This window comes from Oxyura jamaicensis, chromosome 9 (genome assembly GCF_011077185.1).
Source record: "Oxyura jamaicensis isolate SHBP4307 breed ruddy duck chromosome 9, BPBGC_Ojam_1.0, whole genome shotgun sequence".
In the NCBI taxonomy this organism is placed as follows: Eukaryota; Metazoa; Chordata; class Aves; order Anseriformes; family Anatidae; genus Oxyura; species Oxyura jamaicensis.
Genome location: NC_048901.1, coordinates 1,709,621 through 1,717,611, shown reverse-complemented (window position 1 = coordinate 1,717,611; position 7,991 = coordinate 1,709,621).

Here is a 7,991-nt window from a genome sequence, read left to right as displayed (position 1 = left end):
CCCCCCCCCCCCCCCCCCAAGAGCTCATTGTTCTATATACACCATCTGTGCTTTAACTTATAGGATGTTTCCTTTCAGCATGCACAGGGAGCTCTGTTTTCAAGTGATGGTGATGTGAATGCCCCATTGCAAATGTTCTGAGGATGTTTTGTTCAGATGTTTTCAGTATTTGTGTGGTGAGTGGTTTCTAGAATCAGATTTCCCATGTGGGATAATGAAAATAACATTCCTTTTGCAAACATGAAACAAGTTATAAACAACTAGACATCCAAAAATCTTTGAATTAACCCATGTATGTATTCAAAAGAGGAGGAAAAGAATATTGGGAAAGATCATTGTCTTGTTCACAACATTAGTAATTGGATTACATATTGATTTTAAATTCAATTCTGTATGTATAGAACAGTGATAATGTAATGAGTTCAAAGGTTTCTTGAGTTCAAGCTTGAAATAATGAAGCTGTGGCTTAGTTGTGTAGGTCGTAGCAAAGCTGAAGAAATACTTTACAGAATGGAACATCATGTGTGCACCAACTACTTTGGAAGAAACAGACTCTTACAAATATTTACTAGCTCTTTTTTTTTCTTGTTGTTTTCTTTGTTTGTTTTAAATCTTCACATCCAGATCACTCAAGACAGTGATAGTTAAGTGCAGTGGCTTCAGGCAGAAGGGAACCCTGTTCCAAGATTTCAGAAACCTCTCCAAATTACCTAAAATAATAACTCTTCCACATTTCTTCCTCTTTAATAATTCAGGATCTTAGGGCTTTCCATCACTACGAAGCGGTCAGTCTTTACTGTGTAGGAGGGTTAACTGAGAAATTTAGGTTTCATAGCCAAAATGTATTAGATGGTTTAAAACATGTGCTACTTTCATTTGCATTAATACAAAGCACAAGCAATGTGGAAAATAATTTTGTAAAAGGTTGCAAAAAAAAGCTTATAACAGTAAGATAATGGAGCAAAACAGGGAAAGCTCTCCCAACATTACAGGAGTTGGGATTTTAGGTTTTGCAGTCGTATTATCTTATTGTCTTGCTCTTTATAAGTGATGTTAGGTTGAAGTTATATGATTTTGCTTTTTTCTTTTTTTATAATCTGAGAGAGCACTTACTTATTTTCTGCTTGTCTAGTTAAGAGAGCATGTGAGAGAATTGTGCTTTTTATTTATTCCAATGTGAATCAGGAATAACTAAATTGCATTCATATGCAGTTAGTCCAGAATTAGATGGATAGAAAAAGAGAACCTAGCTACAATACTGATGAGCATGATGGAGGTGAGACTTTAAAGAAGGGGTTTAGAATCCATGTGTTTCTATTAAATTCAGGTTTATGATTTTGAAAAAGTTTTTAAAATACAGGCTCAGGAAATAAGTCCAAGGGGAAAATCCCCTTTGATTTCCACAGATGCTAGTGGGGGAAATACCTCGTGTTCTTTCCCTGTCCTTGTAGCTGTGAGAAGACAACCTAGCACTCAAGACATTTTCAAGAGAGTGGCTGAACCTACAAATTCAAACTGTTCACTCCTGCACCCTCAGCTATCCTGCTATTCTCTCCTATTCCTGCTGTTGTTCTCAGTTAGGAACTGACAAACCTGCAGCAGTTTGGTCAGCCAGCCCATGCAGCTGAACTGAAAACTGGGGGGGGGAGGATGCTTTTTAACTCCTGCATTTCTGAATAAGCTCTATGAACCAGATCACTTTGCAGCTGTGTTCCAGTTCACTCTTTCACTCTTCATCACTGTGGGGAAAGAGATAGAAGGGCATGGGCGGGACTGGGGTAGGCTCCTGCCCTCCTGGAGCCAGCTTGAGTGAGCACAGATGGTTGGCTGAGTTATAATTAGGTCTTGTCTGGACAGCTGGCTTAATGCTATCTGTGACTGAGGAGATGCTACTCACTCCTAAAACATGCAGCAGTGTGTGCCTCTGTACCCAGAATGGCTGTCTGCCTGTCCTGGGATGGCAGGGTGGGTCTTGAAACAAGATGTGGTTGGCACACTGCCCTTTCACAGAACAGCTTCTTCCACTGAGGACAGCACTTATCATGTATCAGGAAAAGCACAAATAAAGCTGAAAATCAGCTAATTACTTCACTTTTCTGGAATGTAGGTCAATGCTAGAGCAGACTTATTTTGTATTATTGCTATTTTTCTTCTGAATTTATAAAAGGATCAGAGCTATCTGTTCTCCAGGCATTTATGGAAAACTGGTAAATAAACACTCTAGTCACTGTAGAAAGAAACCAAGTAGCAATCACCAAGCACCTAATTGAGTAGTGATGCTGAGCCTATGATTAATAACAATACCACCGTGTCTGTTGCCCTTCAGCACTTTTAAAACACAAAACGAAAAGCCTCACACTGTCTTAGGGGTCAGATGACTGGCTGTTTTGAGTCAATGAAGGAAAAATATAGTAAAAGTACAGAAGTATCTCTTATTTGTTCAGAGTAGGGTTGTCTATAGGGCATTAGTGAATTTCAGCTGCCACACTGGAGGCCAGAGACAGTCTCTCAGCTAGGCAGGTAGCAGATCTGATAGAGTTTGGGTCAAGAATTACACCTTGGAAACCTGCAGGTAGTGCCTACATGCTGTGAAATTCTTTCTTAAATGTGTTCATGGTCACCTGCTCTACTTCACATTCTGCATAAATTCTCTCTAAGTTGCTGTCTTGTCCTGTTCCGTTTTTAAGATGAATACATGCCCTCTCTTGAAGTTTGCAGCAACTGACCAAACACTGACATAATGAACGCAGTTAGCAGGTGATATGAAGAGGTATCACTGTGCTTACCAAAAACATGCATGACAGACTAAGCATATGGGATCAGTATTAGAGGAAAGAACATCCTGTACCCTGTCTAAGAGGTATAGCAGTACCACTGACAGGAACTCATTTACGCCGTACCATTTGCTAAGTTTAAACCCAGGCTGGCATTACAACAGCCAAGAATCATCCATAGCCAAGAATCATCCATATTCCTGATCTCTGGAACAATAAATGTCATTTCAGATTTAGAGTTTGTCCTCCAGTAGAGCCATCATCACCGTGACAGCCAGCTCAAACAACAGCGTAACCCCACCTTGCTAATCTCAGCAGACCCAGAGGAGGTGCAGTTCTGTACGCGTAAAGGCGAGTGCTTCCCAGAGGTTCTCTGTGAGGCATCCTGCCCTCCTACAGCGGCCAATGCCCTGTGGTAGATCTAGGGTGCTACTTTGGCATTAAACTGCTGAATTTCCAACTCCACCTGGATAAATTATTCTTTCCTTGCTCTGGAAAGTTGCTATCTGTTATTAAATTATTCCTGTTTTCAACTTCTGAAGCACAGCTTTACCATACTAGGTAAAGTCTTGTACAATCTATTAAACTCTTCTTAATTTTCCTGAATGAAAAGTACTGTAAGAATGTGTTTAATCATTTCTCAACATATACCTGTTTGTTTTGTTTTGTTTTGTATTTTAAACAGTGGCTTAATTATTTAGAGTATAGAATAGACCAAAGTATACTAAAATTTTAGACTACATAACATTTCAAGAAACAAAGATGTTGTATCTTTGCTTAAAATGCTAAGTATATATTTTGTATCTGAAATGGGTCTTTTTCAAAGGAAAATAATTTAATATTTTGATTGAAAGGGGAGGAAAAAAAACTTTATCTGCAAAGAGTATGGAAGTACTTTACTCTGACCATTATATCTTCTGCTGAAATACTGCATAATTCAAGATTCTTTAAAGAAAATCAGTTTTTCTAATAGTTCAGTTGTTTTAGTTTGATTTTTGATATCAAAAAATAAAAAAAGAGACCACATAAAGAAAACAAAACAGCACCTAAGTGCTGAGAGGCAGATGGAATTACAGAGCTCTATTAGAACAGAGCTACTATGGTAAAATATTAATAAGAATGATTTCAATCTAGTGTGCATTGCCAAGAACTGTTTGTTTGAGAGAAAGCTGTCAAAAAAACCTGATGTAGTACAAGCGGTAGCTGGAATTGGAAATGTTAAACAAAATTATGTGCAAAGCAGAACTGAAATGATAATTCTATAAAAGGTCTCTGTGTGTGAAACCCAAATTGAATGTGATGGATGAAATTCAAAACAACAGATCTGGGACTGTTGTAATTATTGTGCTGAGCTATTGTAAACTTTTCATTCAGTTTAGCCTTCCAGGGTACCACGTATAACGAAGTTTAGGAGCTCTTCATTTGAAGCTGCAAGCTCCTATAGGTTGATTCCTCCTGGCAACGCTGCCAACTCTTGTCAAATCCTAAAAGGCAGCAGCAGGTTTTAGGAAGGTGAAGGGACCGTGAGTAACTTCACAGAATCACAGAACTGTAGGGGTTGGAAGGGACCTCGAAAGATCATCAGGTCCAACACCTCAGCAAAGCAGGATCCTCAGAGCAGGCTGCCCAGGTAGGCGTCCAGACGGGCCTTGAATATCTCCAGAGAAGGAGACTCCACAACCTCTCTAGGCAGCCTGTCCCAGTGCTCCGTCACCCTCACCGTGAAGAAGCTCTTTTGCATGTCTGTGCAGAACTTCCTGTGTTCTATTTTGCGGCCGTTGCCCCTTGTCCTGTCCCCACAGACCATTGAGTGGATCTTGTTGGATTAAGATTTTTTTTTTTCTTGTGAAGTGTAGAAGGAAGGTAGAGTGATATTGATACTGTGTTTCATGATTCATGTGAGTGAATATATGAGCAAGTGAACAAGGTACACACGACCCTCAGTCGCATAGAGAGATTTGAATGTGCATTCATCAGAGGATGGATGAGATGAGCCTCTGTTGCTACTCAGAGTCAGTGCTCTGCTGGAATTCCCTGACGTACCTAGCACAGACATTGGAAAAGTTGATTAATGAGGAATATTTGATCCTTTTATGATTCTTGTACTATTAAAACTTTACGGACACCTGGTTAAACTCTGCTCCATTCTATTCCACTATCTCCACTATTACATTATATATATATAAATCTATATATAAAAATAAATCCTAGATTTTTTGACATATTTGAGGCCTTATTGCACCATGCTAAAGAATTAGTAAACACCATTGTTCACTGAAGATTTCGTGACAAAGTTTTGGAAGGAGAAATCGACATGAATGGCTAGGCCAAGGTGTCCTGGTTTCAGTTAGGACAGAGTTATTTTTTCCTCCTAGTAGCTGGTAGGATGCTCTGTTTTGGATTAGGATGAGAAGAGTGCTGATAACACACTGATGTGTTAATTGCTGCAGAGCAGTGCTTACACCAAACCAAGGACTTTTCAGCTCCTCGCTCTGTCCTGCCAGCTGGCAGGCTGGGGGTGCAGCAAGAGCTGGGAGGGGACAGACCCAGGACAGCTGACCCCAATGGGCCAAAGGGGTATTCCATAATTCCATACCATCTGGGGTCATGCTGAACAATGTATAGGGGTGGCTAGCTGGGGTGGGAGGCTGGCTGCTTGGGGATGGACTGGGCATCAGTCAGCGGGTGGTGAGCAATTGCATTGTGCATCACTTATTTTGTACACACTATTATTATTATTTCCTATCTTAATAAACTGCCTTTATCTCAACCCACAGGCTTCACTTTCCCGTTTCTCTCCCCCATCCCAGAGAAGGAGGGGTGAGAGTGAGCGAACGGCTGTGTGGTGTTTAGCTGCCAGCTGGGTTAGACCACAACACAAGGTCATTCAGGAGAGTGCACTTCTGTCCAGATACTCTGTAGCTTGTAGCTTGGACTGTGTTTTAATTATATAATAAATTCCAACCCCTAGTACTGGAAAAATGCTTTGGGCACGTGGCAAAAGTGCTGAACTTGTTTAAAACCCTTTGCAGTTTCTGATAAATTTTTATTTGATAAATTATTGACAAGCTAACTTTGCACCAGCCAGTTTATGCTGAACAGGTATTATCTGTCCTTTGTAGCCAGAATAAAGTTCAGTGAAAATGTAAAGGCAACCTGAATTTCAGAATTTCTGCACTGAGTAACTTGAAAAATATTAAGTGTATGATGCCAAGTTCAGATCCACACACTTCTTACTGGCAACAATTACCGGAGAACACTAAGCACTGTGTTGTGTCCAGGACTGTACACAATGGAGAACAATTTCAGCTCCCAGCATATATCATAATTGTACAATGATGATCTTGACGTAAAAATTATGACAATTTTTTAAACAACTATCACTTGTCTTCAGTTTGCATGGGGCATGACAGAATTAAATTTAAAGCATTTTGAAGCAGAAATCCCAATATAGTAATAGAGTAAAGAAGCTATTCAGGAAAGGCTGGAAAAGCAGCGTGCAAAGATCACTGTTATGTCTTGGTTTAAAAGTAACATCCCCTTCTTGAGCACAAGGAGGAAGGAAGGCAGTATGGAGGCACGTTATGTCACTGGTTTGACTCGTGACATGGTCACATATAACAGCATCAGTGCAACTTGTGCCTGTGGCAAACTGCTGTGTGTAGCAGCAGAGAGGCCTGGGCTGGCACTTGAGAAGTTTTGTGTAATCACTGTCGCTAGCTGCTGCACTGAAGTGGGTAGGGCAGTGGCCAATGTTTTGATTTCACCAGCTCTCTAACTCTTGTGAGATCCTCCAAGAATGCTTTCAGGTGATGGAAGAAACACTGATGCTTATGGCACATAGTAATTTCAAGAGGCATTGTATTTTGCTTCTGGACTAATGTGCTATAAAACTTACACCTTGAAGAATTGGTCCTGTTCTAGTCACCCTTGTCACATTGTCTTCCCTGGTATAATTTAGCTATGCAGCCCAGCTTCTATTTTTCTTTTGTTTCAAAGACAAGTGTAATTGTCCTCCAAGATATGAGTGGGACTCCCATGCAGAAAAAATGAGGCCTGGTTACATCCATGTTTTTTAGAGGAATAAGTCTTGTTGGCAAATAAAGTAAGTCTTCATACAGTAAGATGTTGGGAAACAAGACAGCAAATTGTTATACCTCGTATATGGCTAGAGTAGTGAAAGAGAACTCTCCAAGGCAGAAGAAGTTCAGATATTACTGCCTTTGGGTTCTACTAATTGCTAAATTCCCTTACATTCATCAGAATTTAGTAGTAGTGAGAGGTTGCTGGTTTTGATGGAAATAACCAGAAACCTGAAGTGAAGGGTGAGAAGACTGTAACATGGAGCAGTTATCATGACTAATGAAATCAGAGTGAAGGCTGAATGACATTGGTGCCTATGTGATAAACAGTAGTAGGTCAAAATCTGAACACTACAATACCCCAGGAAATCACAGTTATATTTAGGAGGGAAAAAAAGTAGCCTGAAACTTGACTGTCAAGTTGAATCTTTCTTACTTATGTTTACTCTTTCACTGTTGTCTCTTCAGTTTTTTTTTTTTTTTGTTTGTTTCCTCCTGCACCTTGTCAAGATAAGCAATATTGTTAGGTTGGTACCTTAGGGTAGAATAAGAAATTTAGAAAAGTATTATGTGAAAATGCTCAGAACAGCTTTTGTGATGTTCTTCTAATTCTTTAGCAAAAAAATTTAGGTACCAGAAACTCCTTTCTAGCTCTCACCTCATAATCTTATTTTCCCTCTGTGCCACAGCACCAATATTCTGGAGCTGTTCCTTTTCTCATTTCCTATGACTTGTTTTTCATGCTTAGTCACTTTCATGAAAGAAAAATCTGCAGGGCCTATACTGCCTATACTGTCTTACTCCTTGCTGTTCTGTCTTACTTCTGGGTTGTCCTGTGCATGTCTCTCTTTGGTGTTGTGTCTGTCTTTTGGTTGTGCCAGTCCCTATTGTTTCAGCAGTCTTGTTCTAAATAAAGTACTTAAGGTCTGGGTAAAATTATTGGAGTAAGAAAGCAAAATGCTGGTGCAACAATGGATAAAATATGGGGCTGTTGAGTGAATAAGTGGATTTGCTAAAAGTTATTTCTTCATGCCACTGCCTACTCATGTTCACGGTGGCATTCAAGCATATATTTCAATGCTTTACTGAGTCAGAGTTTTAGTGATCTGTTTTTTAAATTATACTAAATTGTATA